Source organism: Lissotriton helveticus, chromosome 2_1 (genome assembly GCF_964261635.1).
Source record: "Lissotriton helveticus chromosome 2_1, aLisHel1.1, whole genome shotgun sequence".
Taxonomy (NCBI): Eukaryota; Metazoa; Chordata; class Amphibia; order Caudata; family Salamandridae; genus Lissotriton; species Lissotriton helveticus.
Window position 1 is genome coordinate 2,103,343,604 of NC_136059.1, and position 21,910 is coordinate 2,103,365,513.

A 21,910-nucleotide genomic window follows, 5' to 3' on the forward strand; every position below is an offset into this window, starting at 1 on the left:
CCCCTCTGAGATGTACCCACTCCTCTCCTTTCAACAAGGAGAACAGAGTCAAAATCGCTGCAACCAGCAGCCCTGCAGCGAAGGACTGCTAGCCCCCATGGTGACTTTGCCTCTCATTGTACCTTTATCACCAGATCTCCATTCACAAACCAGTTGTGAACATGATAACACCACAACCCCACTCACGGATCTCTGACCCCACCCCCATTCCGCCTTTCTTTGGCGGTGATATTCATATCCTTTGTAAATCACAAAGCAATTTGGCCAGTGGCTCAGGCAACACGTTGTTCACTGTGTGGTGCATTGGGCTGTGATGGTGGAAATACGTCTAATGTCGCTTAAGTTAAACAAAGAGTGAAACCGCGAACTATGCGAAGCTTCAACCCATGTTTGCGAGGCACAGGAAAGGGACCCATGATAGCTGAAAGGTGGAGTAGCGACCCGCCAGATTATAGAAATGTGGTCAGGAGCCTACAAGGGTTTTGTTCTTCAACAAGCATGTACTGGTCTGCAAAATGGTGAATTTCAGAGACAATATCCAGCCCAGCAGAAGACAACAGGTGATTACCCTGAATTCTGGTTGGCCTGGTCCAGGCCAGCACTCTCCCCAGCAGCTCCACTTTCATCGCCACTGTCGCCCAGTTGCAGAGCCCTCCCTTCTCCAGGGTTTGCGCCAGCAGCCCGCCGCAGACACACAGGCGATCCAGTTACCAGCCCGACTGGTGTCCCCCTCGCCCCCTGCTCACTTGGTTTTTCCTCAGGATTACTTTCATACTTTAATTCGTTTGGCACCTGGTTCCTCCTTTTTACTTTTTACTTAATTTTCCTTTAATTTCACTTAGGTAATGTTTTTTAGGTCTTGCCTACGCAGCGCGCATACGCTACATAGGGGGGACCTCTTGGAATCGATCCGCTTTGGTCCCCAAAAACGTGCACGATTTACATTGCTTTCAATGGCAAAGCAGGCACGTTTGGCGATTCCCTTGTGGGAGCGAGCTTTGGCGCCATCTGTTAGCAATTATCGCTCCTGGCCCTGCTCACTCCCACAAGGGAAAGGCTGTCCATGGACTTCTGGCGCGCTCCAAGTAAACCTCATTATTACTGCTACTGGGAAGGAAAACAAGCGCGTCGCTTTAACTTTCGTGGCTGCACTTGTTATTTTCTCGATAACGCTTGGTCCCTGGGGAGAAGACCAAAGGCACCCCCTGAGTCCATGGGTAATGGTGCTTTATGACTTGAGCTCCAAGCCGTTGTGAAATCGGACTCTACTCGGTGGCCTTTTTGACATCGCTGTTATTGGGCGGTAACTTAACGGAAGCAAAACACAGAGCCTCTGTTTTTGCTCTCTACTTGGGATCCGAAATGTGAAAAGTCGCAGCTGTTGCTGGTCCAGCGTTTTCAGGCAACTCCGTTGTCAGTGGCGGAGAGGAGCTTAAAAAGCTATCCGCTCCTGGTGTTTTAGCCCTGTTTCCCAGTCTGTGCCTTGAGGCCTGTCCTCATACAGATTTAACTGCTGCTCGGATGCAGAGCGCCCCAGAGTACCAAGAAGGCCTTTCCTACCTGACACAGAAGATCTTTTTACTTGACAGCCCCCGAAGCCTGGTTTCATCGGCGTTGCAGTGGTCCCTGAGCGGAAAGCAGCCTACACAGTGCACTGGAACCTCTGTGCCACCTAGTGTTGTGTACCAAGTTTCCAATCAATACAAGCACCAAAAGATGGCAGCAAAGATTTTCAAATGTAGAGCGCAACAGGAAAGCGGCATACTAGCCACTAGCGCTTTCTCGTAAACCTCTGTCGTTCCGCAGATGCATGAACAAAGTCCTCGAGCCTCCCAGGCCCATGCGCAAGTAGCTTACCCAGACCACGTGTTCGCTGTGCAATCTAGGACTTATAGGCATCATTGCTGTGGGACAATTGAAACTATGATGGGTAGTATGAATACGGACAGGACTGGATGAATTACTCCGGCATCTCCCTTTAAAATATGAGACGCTCTGGATGAGTGCAACTGGCTCGTCTGTGTAAACTTGACACAGTGCTGGCTTTAGGATGGTGTGACTGGTGCCACTGCACCGGGAAAAGTGGTCAGATGGTGCTGTATTATGAAATATTTTGTGGGCTTAAAAGCACCAGTTGCATAGCCCCTTATGTACCCAGCAATGTTTCAAGCAAGAATACCAATATCAAGATTACTTTGGTGATTAATGTACATGCTGGGGAGATCAGAGCTTTGTCTAGTGGCAGTTTTGACTTCATAAAGTAATGCAGAGGGTCAAAGTGCCCGCTGCAAGGCACGTGTAAAACGCAGATCACATAATTGTATGTTACAAAGATAGCGCAGGCTTATTTTTGTCACAGAGATTCTATTGTTACTTTCAGTTCATAAGTTACAATCCTTCTAGAAGACCGTGAGCTGTGGGCTGGCATCAAAGAGCTGCATACGAAGTGCAGGGTGCAGGTTTAGAACCTTATGTTTTTTTCCTTTGTCTTTCGTTATCCTAACGTTGCTAAAAAAAAAAAAGTTTGTATGAGTAGAAATTCATTTGTATAAGTAAAGCCAGCCACAACAACTTTATTATGTTTTAAATAGCAAGTTTGTGCTTCTCCTGATCAAGCACTCGTAAAACATAATGCATTTCAGTAAAGGTGACATGTGATTCCTACACCTAGTAGTTATCGTTCTTATGTAACCGTTCCTATGTACTGATTTACAAGCTTGTATGATTCATTCTCTGTATAATAAGGTGCATGTATGATGTGAAGTGCTCTGACACCCTACATTAGTATGAGTAGCACTATTAAAGAAATGAAATACATGTGAGAGAAAGTCAAGGTGGCAGTGAAGGAATCAAATGGTGAAGGAGGTCATTGGGGCACCAAGAAAGATTGTCCCACCAGGTGTCACCATCGCTAAAGCCGGCCCTGGCTTGGCATACACAACCAAGAGGAAGGGCCAAGCTTTCTGAAATGGTCTCAACCCATGGAATGAGTCGAAGGGCATTTTGGTATAGTCTCCATGTTCATAAGTAACAAAAATGGCACTCTGATGAAACACTGAACACCTGACCTTCGATTTTCTAACTTTAGTATGTCGTACAAGTGTTTATGTTGCTGTGTAAACTGACTTTGCCACAGCCTCTACAGTACTCAAGTGATCATCTGTACTACTACGGTCCTCCAGAAGTGCTGGAATCTTCTCCCATACCCTGCTATCTGAAAGTATTGTATTTTGCAGGAGTACGAGGTGGAAGAACTCACACATTTGCTGACTGAAATTGCCACCTAGTCTGAGCCTGCTCAGTAGTGCGGTGTGGTCAGTTGTATCATAAGCAGCTGAAAGTAGGGTGACCAGAGGATTTCATGTTATCAGAACACATCTTTTCTAGTTGTGAGTTTTGATTTAATATTAGTGCAATCTGAGGAGTTGTAGTCTGGACTCCTCTAAATTTAGCCAGTTGGGCCAACAGATTGGATAACAATAATATGTAGGTGCAAAGTCCAGAAGTGGAAAATTGGTGTCCCTGTGATATGTAGCCATCTGGTTTCCTAGCTGAGAGAGTGGAGAGAATCGAAGCAGCTAGAAAGGAACCTGACTGAAGATGGACATCAATGAGGTGGAAGTAAATCTCTTCTAAGTTATTATCCCAGACTAAGACTTACAGCTCACACGAAGAATAGTGTGACTCATAAAACGAAGGTCTGAATCACCTTCAGTAGAATGAAAGGCCAAATCTGCGCAGCAGATATTCAAACTTTCTCTAGCAGGTTGTATGTGTATTTTATCCACGGAACACTCCAACTCCCAAAACATTCTGGAATTCACTGTAGATTCATCTGCGCTGTCACATTTTGTGAGTTGAATGCGTGTGTGTGCTGCCAAGCGCCGTAGGTCCCAAGTACAGTAGAGCACAAGAGCAGTAGCACAGAAGAATGCACTGTAGGAAGCACACATTGACAATAGCACATCGGGACAAAAGGGGAGATACACGTTATTAAATTGAAAAGCATGCATACAGCATGCGGAAGAGGCAAGCATTTAATCATAAATCAGACAGCATAACACAATATATAGTTAATGTACAACTATTCAATACCTAGCAACACAATACACAGGACAATGTGCTGCATACCTAAACACTTATAAGGTCACAAAGGCGAGACCTATTGGCTATGCCAATGCTTGTTTTACTTGGGTAACGTTTTCCTTTTCAGACTCTTACTGCCGCTGCTGCCCCTGCAGCCCACCGCCCAACACAGGCCCCGCCTCCCCCCCCCCTACTTAATGACGGCTGCTGCAGGGGAGCGTGTGTAAAACCTGTACCTCCGGTCCAGGCCAGCACTCTCCCCAACAGCTCCGCTTTCATCGCCGCAGTCGCCCAGTTGCAGAGCCCTCCCTTCTCCAGGGTTCCCGCTGGCAGCTTGCCGCAGACACACAGGCAATCCAGTTACCGGCCCGCCTGGTGTCCCCCTCACCCCCTACTCACTTGGTTTTTCCTCAGTATTACTTTCATACTTTAATTCGTTTGGCACCTGGTTCCTCCTTTTTACATAATTTTCCTTTAATTTCACTTGGGTAACGTTTTCTTTACTTGGGTAACGTTTTCCTTTTCAGACTCTTCCCGGAGCTGCGGCCCCTGCGGCCGCTCCCCCGACACAGTCCCCACACCTGCCGCCTTACCTCCAGTCCCGCCCCCCTCCCCTACTTAATGACGGCAGCTGTGCGGTCTCGCCGCTGGCACGCCGAAGACGCACCTAAGGCAAGCCCGTCTGCGCCTGTCCGCGACCCGTTCACGACCCGACCGTGACCAGCGCCAGGGACCCTGAACCTCAGCCCACAAACGTTACGACCCAGCGGCACTCCACGCACTCAACACAGGCCGCAACTACAACTGCAAGCCAGCATCACCAGCCAACGCCCACAGACCATTCAGCTGTCACCGTTGCCGGTACACCTGCAGCACGGCCGAGAACACGGATCCAGCACAGCCCACCCACAAGAACACAACCGGACCAAAGACCCTGCATTGCATCCTCCTCAACGTCCAACCCCTCTAAAAACATCTGGGACCTCCTCAACAGCACCACCCCAAACGTAGAGTTCTTCACCAAAACCTGGAGCAACATCACCTCGGGTCCGGACATCGCCACCCCCCAAGGATACAAGATCACCAGGAAGGACCGCCCCACACGCCAGGGAGGAGGAATCGCCATCGTCCACAAATCCAGCCTACGCCTGAGCACACTACCCGACGAACACACAGACCTGATGGAACACCTTCACTTCAAGACCCTGGCCAGCTCCACCACCACCCTCCGAGGAACCCTCATTTACCGACCACCTGGACCCCGCGGACCCTTCGCCAAATCTATTACGGACATCACCTTCCCGCAGGCCATCGCATCCACCAACTACACACTACTGGGAGACCTCAACTTCCACCTCGACAACCAACAGGACCCCAACACCGCATCACTCCTGGACAACCTCCACAATGATGGACTCTGCCAGATCGTGACCGAGCCCACTCATTCAGCAGGACACACCCTCGACCCCCTCTTCACCACAAGAAACACCATCACTTTCAGCCACACCTTTGCCAACTCCATTACGGACATCATCTTCCCGCAGGCCATCGCATCCACCAACTACACACTACTGGAAGACCTCAACGTCCACCTCGACAACCAACTGGACCCCAACACCGCATCACTCCTGAACACCCTCCACAACGTTGGGCTCCGCCAGATCGTGACCAAGCCCAGACATTCAGCAGGACACACCCTCGACCCCCTCTTCACCACAGGAAACTCCATCACTTTCAGCCACACCACCGAACTCCCATGGACAGACCACCGATGTGCCCACATCACCTTCAGAACACCCACCATCCACAGACACCAGCACCTGCTCCCACGAAGAAACTGGACCAAAATCACCGGCGACCAGCTCACCTCCTCACTCAACAATTCCACCCCAACAATCGCGGAAAACGACATCCCCAACACTGCAGCCTGCACCCTGCATAGATGGATCTCGGACAGCGCCAACACCATGGCCCCCTCAAGAAAAACAACACGACCTGCGCCAAGAAAGCCAGATGGTTTACCACCAAACTTTGTGAATCCAGACGCACTTGCCACCCCCTCGAAAAGAACTGGAGAAACACCAAATCCACAGAAGCCCACAAGACTTCAGAACTGCCACTAATGCCCACCACCAACTTATCAGAGATACGAGGAAAAAAGCAATCGAAGACAGAGTGTCCACCCACGCGCACAACAGCAAGGAACTCTTTAACATCATCAAGGAGTTCGCCCAACCCACCAGCGAGTCTACTGACATCCATCCCTCACAAGACCTCTGCGACAAACTCAGCACCTTTTTCCACCTCAAAATCAAGAGCATCTATGACAACTTTGACGAAGACAACCAACACACTGGACCCTCACCACCCACCCCGACACCCGGAAAACAGCGATCTACAACTGGACAGCCCTCACCACCGAAGACACACTGAAGACAATGCAGTCAATCCACTCGGGGGCCCCCACGGATACCTGCCCCACCACATCTTCAACAGGGCCGCCAACACCCCCTCCCCCAAGCTCCGCCACATCATCAACAGCTCTCTGGCGACCGCCTAGTTCCCTGATGACTAGAAACACGCAGAGGTGAAGAAATCCTTGGCGGACCCCACCGACCTCAAAAACTACAGACCAATCTCACCCCTCCCGTTTCCAGTGAAGGTCATCGAGAAAACCATCAACAGTCAACTCACCACATTCATCGAAGAGCACAACATCCTTGACCCCTCGCAATCCGGCTTCAGAAAGAACCACAGTACGGAAACCGCCCTCCTTGCCGCAACAGACGACCTCCGCACCATACTGGACAAAGGAGAAACAGTAGCCCTCATCCTCCTCGACCGCTCAGCGGCGTTCAACACAGTCTCCCACTTCACCCTAATACGCAGACTCCAAAACGCAGGAATCCGGAACAAGGCCCTCAACTGGATCTGCTCCTTCCTCTCTGACAGAACGCAGCGGATCAGACTCCCCCCTTTCCTCTCAGACCCTACACCACCAGGGCTCCTCCTTCAGCCCAACGCTCTTCAATGTCTACATGGCTCTACTCGCCCCCATCGTCAGGACCTATGGACTGAACATTGTGTCGTACGCAAACGACACCAAACTCATCCTCTCCCTATCCAACGAACCAAACACCGCCAGACGCAACTTTCGAGAAGGCATGGAAGCTGTCGCCAAATGTATGAAAAACAACTGCCTACAACTAAACATCAACAAGACGGAAGTACTTATCATGGGCTCAAACTCCGACGCCCGGAGCGATACCTGGTGGCCCCCACTCTCGGAAACCCTCCATCCCCCATGGACCACGCACGCAACCTGGGAGTCATCCTGGACTCCGAGCTCAAAATGGACCGCCATATCAACTGCGTCTCGTCCTCCTGCTTCCGCACCCTCTGCCTCCTTCGTAAGACCTTCAAATAGACCCCCCTCGAATACAAAAAGACCGTCACCCACGCCCTGGTCACCAGCAGACTCGACTATGGCAATGCACTCTACGCTGGAATAAACAAAAACCTCACCTGCAAGCTACAGAACATCCAGAACGCAGCCGCAAGACTGATCCTCAACCTACCAAAACACTGCCACATCTCCCAGCACCGGGGAGACTCCACTGGCTCTCCGTCGAGGCGAGAATCACCTTCAAGATATTTACTCACGCACAGAGGGCCCTCCACGGCACCGGAGCAGAATACCTGAACAGCCGACTCAAATTCCACGCACCCCAAAAGGACCCTACGATCAGCCCAACTCTCTTATGTCATGGTCCTCCGCACCAGACAGACCAGATCGGGAAGGTGCTCCTTCTCCTTCCTTGCAGCAAAAGCCTGGAACGCCCTTCCTCCCCACCTCAGACAGACAACATCGCTCCCCATCTTCGCTAGGAACCTCAAAACCTGGCTCTTCGACATACCCCCTCCTTGATGGAACGGATCCTGCACCCCCCCTAAGCTGGCGCCTTGAGACCCTTTCGGGTGAGTAGTCGCGCTTAAGAAACCCCTTGATTGATTGATTGTTTGATTGATTGCATGGGCACTGGAGTTAAGGGTCCTTTTTCTGGTTTGTCCCAGACCTCTCCCAGGAGTATATGGATCATACAAAAGCAGGGACAAGTTACCCTAATATTATTGGTCATTCCACAACTACAAATTTTTGGGGGAAGCTGCCCTAAGAATAGCATGTTGGAAAGAGAATTCAATTACATTTTTGTTTTGTTTTGAACACCTATCTTGGATCACTGACATAATATCCAACCATACAATATCGAAACACAAACATATTGGAAATTAAATAACAATAACAAAAATATTGACTTCCTATACTTAACTAGCATAACTACAAATATCAAGCACAAATTTATTGTTGCTAAAAATATCGAATTTTCACAATATCAAAAACAAAATATTGCATACGTAAATATTGTTACCTTTAACCCTTTCTTTGCTAGGCCTTTTCCCCCCTGTGCTAATACTTTTTTTGGCTATTTGGGGTAGTTCGCGATTAGGCCCCTGTAATTTTTTGTCCACATAAGGTATCCATGCCAACTTTGCATCCTTTTCTTCCAACATCATGCAGATTTTAAAGGTACCCAAGGTTTGTGGATTTCCCTGGAGGGGACCCAGTAATTAGCCAAAACACAGCAAAAAAGATTTTTGGGCGGGGGAATGGGGGAAAAAGTGCTGCAAAAGAAAGCGTCTGTTTTTTTCCTTTCAAATGGTATCAACAAAGGGTTTGTGGTGCTGAAATCACCATCTTCCCAGCTTTCAGAGACAGGCAGACTTATGTCAGAAAACCAACATTTTCAAAACAGCTTTGACATTTTACTGGGACATAGTCTATTTTTGCTACTTGTGTGCTTTCAACCTCCTTCCAGTTAGTGGTAGAAATGGGTGTGAAAGCAAAAAAATGGATCCTGGAAAGCTATACATTTCTGAAAAGTAGAATTCATTCTGAATTCAGCATGGGGTCATTTGTGTAACTCCTTCAAGGTTTTTGTATAGAAACTAACAGTTGAAAGTGAGAAATATTGAAAATGTTTTGAATAAAAATAGCCATTTGTGCCAACATTTTCACCTGTAACTTCTTCCAAGTATGAGAAAAAACAAGGACCCCCCGAACAATGGATAGTTCAATTCCTAGGACAGGGACTTAAATGGTAGTGACAAATACTCCTAGGCAATGGCAATAAAGCAAACAGTATACACAGTATCTATGACATTCAGGAGACCAAGTAAGATGGACAAAATATATTCAAAGTTGTTACCGTTTTAATAATTTCTTCTCATATTATCTAAACAAATGATATTTATACAAAACATTTAAAAAATGAAACACAATATGTAACACATCACATTTAATCAATAAGTATAAATAAAGGGTTAAAAAGTGGCAATATCTTTATTAACACAACGCGTGTTTCGGAGAATACAACGCCTTCTTCAGGAAAGTCACAGAATTATCTAAAAATAAAGGAGAAAAAAGAGAACATACTCAGATTTCACAAATTGTTATCCGTATCTTGACATGTTTTCTCAAGAAAAACATCTATTTAAACAATTCGTATCTCTTTTTACATATATCCTAAAAAACACAATGCGTATCAATAGCAACAATCTATGTACATAATCTGGCGGTCTTCCTATGTATCACACATTACAATTTTATATTTATCTACGGTGCTATATCTGAGTGCTCAAAAGTGGACCTCAATGAAAGAGGCCTATTAGATAGTGAAGGCCTGTAACATTATATAGTTAAGAAACAATTAGATAGAATATGAGTAGCGAATCACTCACAGAGCCTGTTTCGATGTGATTAGTTCCTAGTGATTAAAACCTCCAACTCCATAGTTGGTGGATGTTCTTGATTCTAATAAATGGCTGAAATAAATGTATATATCACCATTATTATGGACCTGTATAATGGGGTCTGATCATCAATAATGTACATGGTAGCTGCTGTTTGTATAAGCTATCTGTATAGTTCCATTTTAAAAAAGACATTTATCGAGATTTTAACTCGTAAAATATGCAATTGAAACCAATGAATCAAAGTTAATAATTCAATAAGATCATAAAGAGATAAGGACTGTACTCTGTTCGGTATCAGTGTGAGCAATCATCATGCTCCAAAATTTGGACTGATATTAGCAGACCGAAAAACTGAGACTGCTTATAAAAATCAAAGTATCTAACATTAATCTATCCCAGTCGGTGTTGATTCTGTAGGATTAGACATGTTCATTGAAAATGGATAAACCACAATGACAAAAAGGAATTACCTGATAAAAATGCGAGCACCGAATGTGCAACGATGTATTATTAATTTTAAAATCAACGGTTTCACGAAAAGGTCGGATGTCTACAAAAAACAATAAAAACGACTATTTTTGATAGTAAATTGAATAAAAAGAGATAAAGATATCCCTAACATAGACATAACTGTGAGTTTCCATAATCTTATGATCTAAAGAGAATTTTTAAGACTAATACCTGGTTATCAAACAAGCCTCGTGTAGGTATATTTGAAAAGCGATCTGGTCCCGCTAAATGTTAAAATCAGTAATTTAATATTCTGGAAAGCCTCTGAAAAAACAATACACAATCTATTGTCAAAACGGAGACCTTATAAGAGAAAAATCGATGTATACATTAATAATCGGAGTAACAATGAACCCCATAGTTACCTTGCAAGGGAAGGGATTCAACGAAGAAACTGGAACAAGCGCTAGATATGCAATAGTGTTCCAAATATGTAGCTCAATAGGCATACACAGTAAATGACTTATCTAAAAAGGAATGTAACAAAATATATCTATGAGCGTGTATAGCTCAGCTTCAGAGTAAAACAAGGTCCCTATAACTACAAACTAGTATGTACCTGATAAAAGGAGGCTTCAGGTAGGACCAGGCTGAGGATGGCTGCCGGTAAAGCCTTCGGAAAAGAGTATCAAATGTGTTGGTGCCATTCTACACATTATATACTCTATGGCTGGTCACATGATGATCATGTGATTCTAAAAAGTGTCATGCGACCGAAGTGATAATGGTCAGAGAAAACAGCCATGTATTAGAATCAAGAACATCCACCTACTATGGAGTTGCAGGTTTTAATCACTAGGAACTGTGAGTGATTGGATACTTATTTTCTATCTAATTGTTTCTTGACTATCTAATAGGCCTCTTTCATTAAGGTCCATGTTTGAGCACTCAGATATAGCACCGTAGATAAATATAAAATTGTAATGTGTGATACATAGGAAGACTGCCAGATTATGTACATAGATTGCTGCTACTGATACACATTGTGTTTCTTAGGATATATGTAAAAAGAGATACAAATTGTTTAAATAGATGTTTTTCTTGAGAACACATGTCAAGATACGGATAACAATTCGTGAAATCTGAGTATGTTCTCTTTTTTCTTCTTTATTTTTAGATAAATGTGTGACTTTCCTGAAGAAGGCGTTGTATACGCCGAAACGTGTGTCGAGTTAATAAAGATATTGCCACTTTTTAACCCTTTGTTTATACATATTGAATAAATGAGATGTGTTACATATTGTGTTTCCTTTTTTAAATGTTTTGTATAAATGTAATTTGTTTAGATAATATGAGAAGAAATTAATAAAACTGTAACAACTTTGAATATATTTTGTCTGTCTTCCTTGGTCTTCTTAATGTCATAGATACTGTGTATACTGTTTGCCTTATTGACATTCTCTAGGCGTTTTTGTCACTACCACTTCTTCTAAGTATGACAGATTTTTTAAAGCAATATACTGTTACATTTGCTGGACCCTTTTGGTTGTGGGGATATATAGGAGTTGTAGGTTCACCAAGAATCAAAGGAACACAGAGCCAATAACTGAGCTGTCTTGCAATGGTTTTTGTTTTTTATTGTGTACCGGGTCTAGAGCAATTCATTTGGTAAAATTTAAAGAGTGAAAAATAGGTTTCTAGGACACCTATGTATTTCCGAAATGGGAACAAAATATAGAGTTTAGAAGCAGTAGTTATATGCACTGTGTAACACTGAACAACGGTACCTGTGGACTATGTGCACAATACTTGATGCTTAAAACGCTTAATAGTATATCCTTGTGGGGATGGAATGTCAGATAAAGAATCAAGATCATACACACTACAAATATTCAACGGTACTTTTACTAAGATGTTACTCTTTGCATCATATGATAATATGGAACACCTGAAATGAGAACAATGAACTATCAGTGTGAATGGTGCACACCAAAAAATGAGTGGCTCAAGACAAGTGTAGGAAAAGCAAGGGTTACTCAAAGAGGGGCCCAGCCGGGTGACCAAAGTGAGGGGGGTGAGAGGGCAGACAGTCGTATCATGCGTGGATCCCCCAACATTTTCATACCCAGAAACCCCTTCAAATCTCAAATTTAGCTGAAAAAAATCCCTTTTCCAAACATTTGTGTGTGGGATCCCCATGCCGGCACAAGCCATACCTATCCGGGTGTCTAGTTTTGAGAAATGTGTGGGTTTCGTAGGTTCTAGATGACCGGTGAGCCCGGGGCCAAAAACACAGGTAACCCCCTTGCAAAACCAGATTGTTTTGTGATAGGTCATTTTGATTCTCCACAATACGTTTTGGGCCCTTGCCTGTCGTGGGTACTTGACCCACCCACACAAGTGAAGTACTAGTTTTATCGGAAGACCTAGGGGAATGCTGGGTGGTAGGAATTTGTGTCAGCCAGATGATCCCACAACTTTCCAACACAGAAATTTGAGAAAAATTTGATTTATTCAGCTAAATGTGAGTTTTGCAGGGGATTCTGGGTAGGAAAACATTAAGGGATCCACGCAAGCCATCTCTCGCTGAATCCCCCCGGGTGTATAGTTTCCAGAAATGTGTGGGTTTGGTAGGTTTCCCTAGCTGGCCGCTGAGGCCGGGACCAAAAACGCAGGTGACCAGGTTGTTTGGTGGGCACCTGTGTTTTTGGTCCTGGGTTTGCAGACATCTTGCGGAACCTAAAAAACCCAGACATTTCTGAAAGCTAGACACTCGTGGGAATCTAGGGAGGTGTGGCTTGCGTTGGTCCTCTAACATTTTCCTTCCAAAAATCCTCTGCTAACCTCAAATTTAGCTAAAAAGTCACATTTTCCTCTAATATCTGTGTCGGAAAGTTGGGGGATCACCGCACGACACAAATTTCCTACCACTCAGCGTTCCCCTCAGTCTCCCGATAAAAATTATACCTTACTTGTGTGGATGGGCCAAGTTCCTATGACATGGAAGGGCCAAAAACGTGCAGAGATTGAGGGGGGCCCAAAGCAGGTCCAAGAGGACAGTTTGTTTATATGTTTTTAGTCTGGCGTTACTTTGGGCACCCACAAAAGTGAGGTAACTTTTTTCTCTGGAGACCAAGGGGAATGCTGGGTAGTAGGAAATTTGTGCCTGCGTGGTGATCCTACAACTTACCCACATAGGAAAGTGAGGAAAATGTGACTTTGTAAGTAAATTTGAGGTTTGTGGGGGATTCTGGGCAAGAAAGTGCTGGGGGATCCATGCAAGCCACACCACCAGCCAAGAGTCAGTACATGCACATCACCAGTCAAGCGCCATCCATGCACACCGCCAGCAAAACGCCATCCACACACACAGCCAGCCAGGCATCCGCCATGGATACCGCCAGCCAAGCACCATCCGCTTAACTGCCAGCCAAATGCTATCAATGCACACAGTCAGCCAAGCAATATCCACGCACACCACCAGCCAAGCGCCACCCATGCACTCCGTTAGCCAAGCGCCATCCCCGCACAGCGTCAGCCAAGCAGGGCCGGACTGGGAACCACAACCAACCCTGGCAGTTTGCTGCTCGACCGGCCCTGTGAGGGGGGGCGTGCTAGTAAAAAGCACCTCTCCTGCTTTTGTTACAGGGGCCCGATATTGCAGCACTGCTGAAAAAAACTATCCCCCAGTGACAAAACTGCCCCCATAGGCCAGACAACCGGCCCACACCCCACCGGGGAAAAACCCGATGCCGGCTATGGCAGTCCGGCCCTACAGCCAAACACCATCCATACACACAGTCAGCCAAGCACCAGTCCACGTACACCGGCAGCCAAGCGCCACTCCCCGCACTCCACCAGGCAAGCACCAATCTACACACACCCCGTCATCAAACGCGAGTCCACTCACAGCATTAGCCAAGTGCAGGTTCAAACACGCCGCCAGGACATGCAGACCGTCTACCAAACTCCAGTTTACACATACACACAAACTCTCCCTGGTTTCTACTGGTTTTCTGCCCCTGCGTGGGTGCAGATAAGAATAAAAATATCACTGAAACAGCTAAAATGTGTCCTAAAAAAAAAAAAAAAAGGGGGACTCTTGCCTATGGGGCTTCTCACTGGCATGCCCATAAACATATCCCTGGTGCCTAAGAGGCTATTGCCCTGATCTGCCTTCCGGGGGAGGGCAGAAAGCCTTTTTGGGTGGTGGAGGATTTAGCATGCCCAGTCTCTGCAGCCCCCACCCCATGTAGAGACTATTGCCCCCAAGGCGGAACGGTTGTGGCAATTTTTGGGGGTATGGAGGTCTTGGCATGCCCATTTTGGGCAGCCCCCACCTCTACATATAAAAAACAAACAATCCCTGGTGCCTAGTGGGCTTTATGTCCCCCCCCCGGGGGACAGATCAGGGGCTTTTGCCCCCCATATGCCTCCTGGTGGGGCAGAAAGACTGTGGAATGTTTTGAGGAAGCATTGGCATGCCCACTTTGGCCCTAGTGTGGTCGTAGTGTGCTTTCTGCTTCCCCCCCCCCCCCCGAGGGGCAGATGTTATGTTATGTTATAGAAAGCTTGTATCGCGCACTAATACTCATAAGTGTCCTGGCGCGGAAGTGAACTGGGGCGCTGCTGATGGAAGCCAATTAAGGGAGCTGACTGAAAAGGTGTGTCTTTAGGCGTTTTTTGAAAAGATGAAAATCTTGGGTAAGCTGAAGATCCGCAGGAAGCGAATTCCAAGCCACTGCTGTTTTGACAGAGAGAGACTGGCCTCCCAAGCGAGCTCTGCGGAAACGTGGCATAACCAGCCGACATGAAGAGGCAGACAGCAGAGATTGATTGGGAACATACATGTTGAAGCGTCTCCTGAGATACACGAGACCAGAACCATAAAGGGCCCTGTGCGCGAGGGTGAGAGCTTTGAATTGTACTTGCTGGGCCACAGGCAGCCAGTGCAAATCCCGCAGATCCTGTCGGACGCTAGATCTCCTAGAGATGTTAAAAAGGAGTCTCGCCACGGCATTCTGTATGGTTTGCAGTTTTTTCAGCAAATACCCGGGGATGCCAATGAACAGAGCATTGGCATAATCAAGACGGGATAGAATCAGAGCATGGGCTACCGTCTCTTTGGCCTCTCTGGGGAGCAGAGAAAAAAACTTTCTAAGTGCCTTAAGGGTCCCAAAGCAGACACCAGTCAGTTTTTTGACATGGTCAGCGAACCGAAGATCCTCCCTAAACCATACCCCTAAGTTCTGAGCTGGGGCTCCCACAGAGTTGGGGCACAGGAAATCAGGGGGCCACAGAGATTGTCTAAAGGTCAGCGGGAACTGACCGAACAGGAGGACCTACAATTTGTCCTCGTTTCACCTCAGGGAGGCATGAGCAAGCCAGCGAAATACGGACGCAAGGCACGTCTGGGCGATGTTGGTGTCCAGGTCCGAGCCCCTCCAGGAGAATAACAGCTGGGTGTCGTCCGCATACACTATAATTTTTGCCCCAAGCTCCTGTGGCAGATGAATCAAAGGGGTCAGATAAACATTGAAAAGCTGAGGGCTCAAAGTAGAGCCCGGAGGCACCCCCGTAGCGAGTTTCCTGACAGAGGAAACACAGGGAGCCATGCAGACCTGCTGCATGCGAGAATCCAAAAAAGATTTAATCCACCCCCAAGCCAGGCCCGTAATGCCTATGGAGGAGAGCCGGGCCAAAAGCATCTGGTGAGGTACCGTATCGAAGGCGGCAGAGAGGTCAAGTAAAATCAAGGCCGCCATACCACCCCCGTCCAGGCACTCCCTAATCGCCCCCGACATCTCCACCAAAGCGGTCTCCGTGCTGTAGGCAGTTCTGAACCCGGATTGGGCTGGATGTAATTCTCCGGAAGATTCGACAAAAGTGTCAAGCTGCTGAAACACAACCTTCTCGCAAATTTTAGCTAAGGCAGGTAGAAGAGAAATGGGTCGATAATTAGCTGGCACCAAAGGGTCCAGCGAGGGTTTCTTAAGCAGGGGTAACAGTTTGGACTGTTTCCATCTCACGGGAACCGTGGCAGTCTGAAGGGAAAGATTGACAATCGCCATTACTTCGGGACAGACCTCCTCAGCCACCCCGCTAGTACACGAGCCGGACATGGATCACTGGGAGAGCAAGACTTCAGAGATCGCAGAATGGCCAAGATGTCGGACTCAGCCGCAGGCAAGAATGAAGTGAGCCACGGGATAGGAGTACTAGGTAGAGAGGAATACACCACCAGGGGAGAACCCAGTACCCAGGCATGAGAACCCACACTATCCTGAATCCCTGATATCTTGTCAACAAAAAAGGTAGACAACTCCTCGCACCATTGTTGTAGAGACAGGGAGAGTCTTGTGCTCCGCATTCGGCGATAAAAAGCTCCTGACGATGGCAAAGATCTCCTTGCTGTTATTGCTAGCCATCGCAATCCTCCTCGTAAGGAGTCACTTTTGGCTTTCCTAATGGCCGTATAATACTCCTTCAGAGCTATTTGCAGGGTTGCTTTGGCGGAAGGACAATACTGCTGACGCCAATAACGCTCCAGCTTTTTGCACCCCAATTTCAGTTTCTTAAGAGCATTAGAAAACCAAGGTTGAGAAGGAGGAGAGCGCTGTTTACTACAACGAACTGGTTTAGTGCAAACGCTAACCCCCTGCCTGATCCATCGATCAAAACTGTTGATTGCCCCTTCGAGATCGGAGGCAGGGACCGGACGCAGCTGATGTAATGCTTCCGAACAAGCGGGAAGATTAATCTTTCCAGGAAGCAGGGCGGGAGGCGAGAAATGACTTTGAGAGGACCTACCCACAACCCAAGAGAACCTGATCAAATAATGGTCAGACCAGGTAACGGGTTCAGGATCTCCTACAATCATGGTAAAATTAGAGCACACCAGATCAATAAGATGGCCACCAGAATGTGAAGGTGCTTTGACCCATTGAGTCAGCTGGGCCAAGTTAAGAGATCAGGTGCTATTGTCCCCATCTGCCTTCCTAGGGGAGGCAGAAAGGCTGTGGAATTTTTAGGGGGAGGGTGGGGCATTGGCATGCCCATTTTGGGTAGCCTCTACCCCTACATATAAAAAAACAATCCCTAGTGCCTAGTGGGCATTCTGGCCCCCCAGGGGCAGATCAGGGGCTATGGTCCCCATCTGCCTTTCTGGGGGGCAGAAAGACTGGATTTTTTTGGGCGGGTTGGGGCATTGGCATGCCCATTTTGGGCAGCCCCCAACCCTATTTTCATTTAAAACAAATGTCCCTGGTGCCTAGTGTGCTTTCTGCCCCCAGGGGAAGATCGGAGGCTCTTGCCCCCATCTGCCTCCCGGGGGGGGGGGGGAGCAGAAAGACTGGACATTTGCGGGGGGCATTGGCATGCCCATCTTGGACAGCCCCCCCCATAAAAACAATTTTAAAAAAGAATCCCTGGCATCTAGTGGGGGGCTACTGCCCCCATCGGCCTCCCAGTGGGGGCAGAAATACTGTGGAATTTTGTGGGTTGGGGGCATTGGCATGCGCATCTCGGGCAGCCCACGCACCTAAATCCAATTTTTTTAAAATCCCTGGCATCTAATGGGCTTTATGCCCCCCATCTGCCTCTCGGGGGGATGAAAGACTGATTTTCCCCAATTTATCTTGGGGGAACAAAGGCCCTTGCCCAAGGGGCTCCCCCCCCTCCCTTTTGTTCAGTGGGAGGATCCCTCCTTAGGATCTACCCACTGAAACCCAGAGGTATCCAGTTTACCTAGTTATGTATGTATATATATATATATATATATATATATATTACCTACTGGCGGTCGCCAGTAGGTATATATAGTTAGGATTTTTTCTCTATGGGATTTTTGAAAATTCTATGTCTAATAACTTTGGCGTTTGTGGACGGAATTGGCTGAAATTTTCAGGAAAATGGCACATTTTGTTTCTGAGGAGCCCTTGAAAATTTGGGGGGGGTTCGTCAAGGGGGGGCCGAGAAAAAAGGGGGGTCCCAAAACGTGTTTTTAACATTGAGTTTTCCATAGGGCGGTTGGCCTCACTTTTAGCCCGAACGGCTGAATGGATTTGCACGAAACTTGGCAAAATTGTAGGGACTGGTAGCCCGATGTGCCTTTTGTAGGTCTCAATATATGTGCTCCAGTGGATTTTGAGAAATTAACGTTTAAAAAAAGATATATATCTGTAACAGCGGACCGGGCAGCGCTCCAGTACGCGTACTTTTCGCGCAACGGAGCTTTGTGAAGCGAAGCTGATTGGTTCTCCGGCGTCTGTAAACATTCCAAACAGTCCGTAGCGGCCGCCATCTTGTCTCTCGGTAGGATCGAGAGACAAGCGGAGGCCAAACCGAAGGGGCAAATGACCATAAGGGGGCATAGTAGATCCTCCCTGACCGTTTAGGTTTGATGTGGAGGTTTTAAAAGGGCCCCGCGGGGCAAAAAAAAAAAAATAATAATAATCGAACAGCTGAATGGATTTGCACGAAACTTGGCAAAATTGTAGGGACTGGTAGCCCGATGTGCCTTTGCTAGATCTCAATATATGTGCTCCAGTGGATTTTGAGAAATTAACGTTCAAAAAAAGATATATATCTGTAACAGCGCACCGCTTCGCGTACTTTTCGCGTTACGGAGCTTTGCGAAGCGAAGCTGATTGGCTCTCCGGTGTCTGTAAACATTCCAAACAGTCCGTAGCGGCCGCCATCTTGTCTCTCGGTAGGATCGAGAGACAAGAGGAGGCCAAAGCGAAGGGGCAAATGACCATAAGGGGGCATAGTAGATCCTCGCTGACCCCCTAGGTTTGATGTGGAGGTTTTAAAAAGGCCCCGCGGGGCAAAAAAAAAAAATAATAATAATAATCGAACGGCTGAATGGATTTGCACGAAACTTGGTAAAATATTAGGGACTGGTAGCCCGATGTGCCTTTGCTAGGTCTCAATATATGTGCTTCAGTGCATTTTGAGAAATTAACGTTCAAAAACAAGATATATATCTGTAACAGCGCTCCGCTTCGCGGAGATAAAATTATATCTGTATTACCTAGCTGTTGCTAACACCAGTTAGCGACGGCTAGTAGGAGATAGCGACCATCTTGGGCCCCACTTTGCATGTGAGTGATATTTATCACTAATGACATGCAAAGTGGGCATGCCAAGATGTTAGCGACTGGAAACAGTCGCTAACATCGCTATCTCCTATTATCAACTTTTGGAAATATTCGAGATAAGCGCGAATATCTCCAAAAGCTAGCACCTGCCCTGAGCAGTTCTTAGCCATGTTATCCAATGGGAGGTGGATAACATGGCTAAGAGCATTAGCTCGGTAATGCATGAATATCGCTGAGTTTTCAGCGATATTAATGCATTGCGGTCGTTTTTTATCGTATTTGCGATAAACCTTGATAATAGCAAGGTTTATCTGCGATAATTTCTGACGGTAAAAAAATCGTTGCTAAGCATCGTTAGGGATAAATATCGCTTAACTTTGGTAATATGCCCCAACGTCTGTTAACGTTCGATTCGAAGGAAATCAGGAAGTGTTGAAAAACATTGTCTGCGCCATCTTGTCTTTTTTCAAATGCCACACTTTTGTCGTGCACGGCAGCCATTTTAGATGCCTTGACCAGACCCACTCTGTGCACGCTGTCGATCCTTAGCATGGCTCCCCACCCTCGCAAGCATCTCCCCCAGGCAGTGGTCACCCCCGCTCTCTGTCTTATGCATGGGTAATAAACCTCCCCCCATCTGCGCTGCTCTTCCCTGAGAATCACACCCTGTGCCCGCCCGACACCTCCCTTTCGCCCTATTCACTACCGCACCCTCTGACACTCCTTTTCCTCTGTGTCCGATTGTCCAGGCTGGTCCTAGGGTATCAGCTAGCCCTGCAGATGTAGTTTATGGCCACAGCTGTAAAGAATCACCCCTCTTCAAAGGAGTTATAGTAGATCAAGGCCCACACTCGATGAGATCCGTCACAGCAGAAGCGTTGCTATTATCTGAAAACCATCCTGTATTGTGATTGGGGAGGGGACCGAGCCTGAAGCGGAAGATTCCAGGGATGACTCTTTGTACATCAAAGTTTTTACAATTATGTGTCACATTAAAAATATATAGCACTCCGACAAAGTAGTAAGATTATAAAACTTTAATAATTTATAAATATATACAAGAAAACAAAAATAGTAATAACATATAAACATTTTTAGGGAAAAACAACGAAGTAGCGGTCGGCTGTGCGAATAGTCCCAACGCAGCACAACGTCCAGATTTCCGGCGTGGGGCGTCGCGGGGGGTGGGTCATCAGTAGCAAACTGTTGTGCGAATAGTTCCAAGGCAGCAGAACGCGTTGAAATCTAGATGACACGAAAGTGATGTCTAGTAAGTTGCCACCCAGCAAATAACGGCGTGGGGCGTCGCGGGGGGTGGGTCATCAGTAGCAAACTGTTGTGCGAATAGTTCCAAGGCAGCAGAACGATGGCACCAAGGTGATGTCCAGTAAGTTGCCGCACTGGTTTTGGTATCCTACAATGCTGCTCCGAATAACGGCGTGGGGCGCCCCGGGGGAGGCGGCGTGAACGGGCCTCTCCAGGTGGAGTGTCATCTGTTGTAGTGGGGCGCCCCTTTACAGTTTCAGTTGCCATTCCGTCCGTTTTTGGTCCACTGTGTCAAAAGCCGCAATTCAGCTGAGTTGCGCCCACTCTTGCGGTGCAGCGATAGGCGGCTGTCACAGGACTCTCAAAATGGCGGCAGGCTGTTTCCTTTTTGGGCCTGGTCCACTGAAATGGCCCTGGGACACCTTGGAAATCGGACGCTTGTCTGCTAGGTCTTGGACCCCATTCTCGAAAGCGTCCCCTCCGCCTTGAGAATTCATCAAAAGTTTTGGGAGCCCCGACTCCCGCAGGCTTCCGGTGGGGAGCGGCTGCCATGATTGCTCGCGGAATGACCACGACGGAGCCACGAGATGGTGGTGCTCTCATGCTGACGCCAGCTTCAGTCTGAAACATCCAGAAACAAGGTGGGGCTTTCATCGTTTGGGAAAAAAAAAAAGTTTTCATCCAATGAAAAGTGTTGTTTTTAGGTCATATGATCAAGCCTTCCATCATTAGGAAACCAAAAGTAAAATGAACCAATGAAAAGTTTTATAAACAAGTCACATGACCTGTTATGCGGCATAGGGTATAAAATGCGGAGAAAATACGTTGGCACGTGAGGCGGCGTCAGTAGCGGACCGATGTGCGAATAGGCCGAAGGCAATACAACGCGCCAAGATCCGGATGGCACCGAGGTGGTGTCCAGCAAGTTGCAGCACTGGTGTGGCCATCCTACAATGCTGAAAGTCGGCGTGGGGCGCCCCGTTGGCCTGTGAGTTTGCGTCAGTAGCGGACCGATGTGTGAATAGGCCGAAGGCAGCACAACGCGCCAAGATCCGGATGGCACCGAGGTGGTGTCTAGTAAGTTGCCGCACTGGTGTGGCCATCCTACAATGCTGAAAGTCGGCGTGGGGCGCCCCGTTGGCCTGTGAGATGGCGTCAGTAGCGGACCGATGTGTGAATGGGGCCGAAGGCAG

The 21,910-nt window shown here is 47.3% G+C and overlaps 1 long non-coding RNA gene across 2 annotated transcripts in view; it reads right to left on the reverse strand.

Moving 5' to 3' along the window:
* The window catches only part of LOC144819061 (uncharacterized), a 148,912-nt gene that overhangs the window by 77,341 nt on the left and 49,661 nt on the right, over positions 1–21,910 (reverse strand). The window contains exon 5 of one of the 2 annotated variants that reach the window (XR_013607213.1): positions 2,397–2,508. The exons of the other annotated variant lie outside the window; for it this stretch is intronic. This is a non-coding gene — a long non-coding RNA (uncharacterized LOC144819061). Of the gene's footprint in view, positions 1–2,396; positions 2,509–21,910 lie in introns of those variants that run through there. 2 annotated transcript variants of the gene reach the window in all.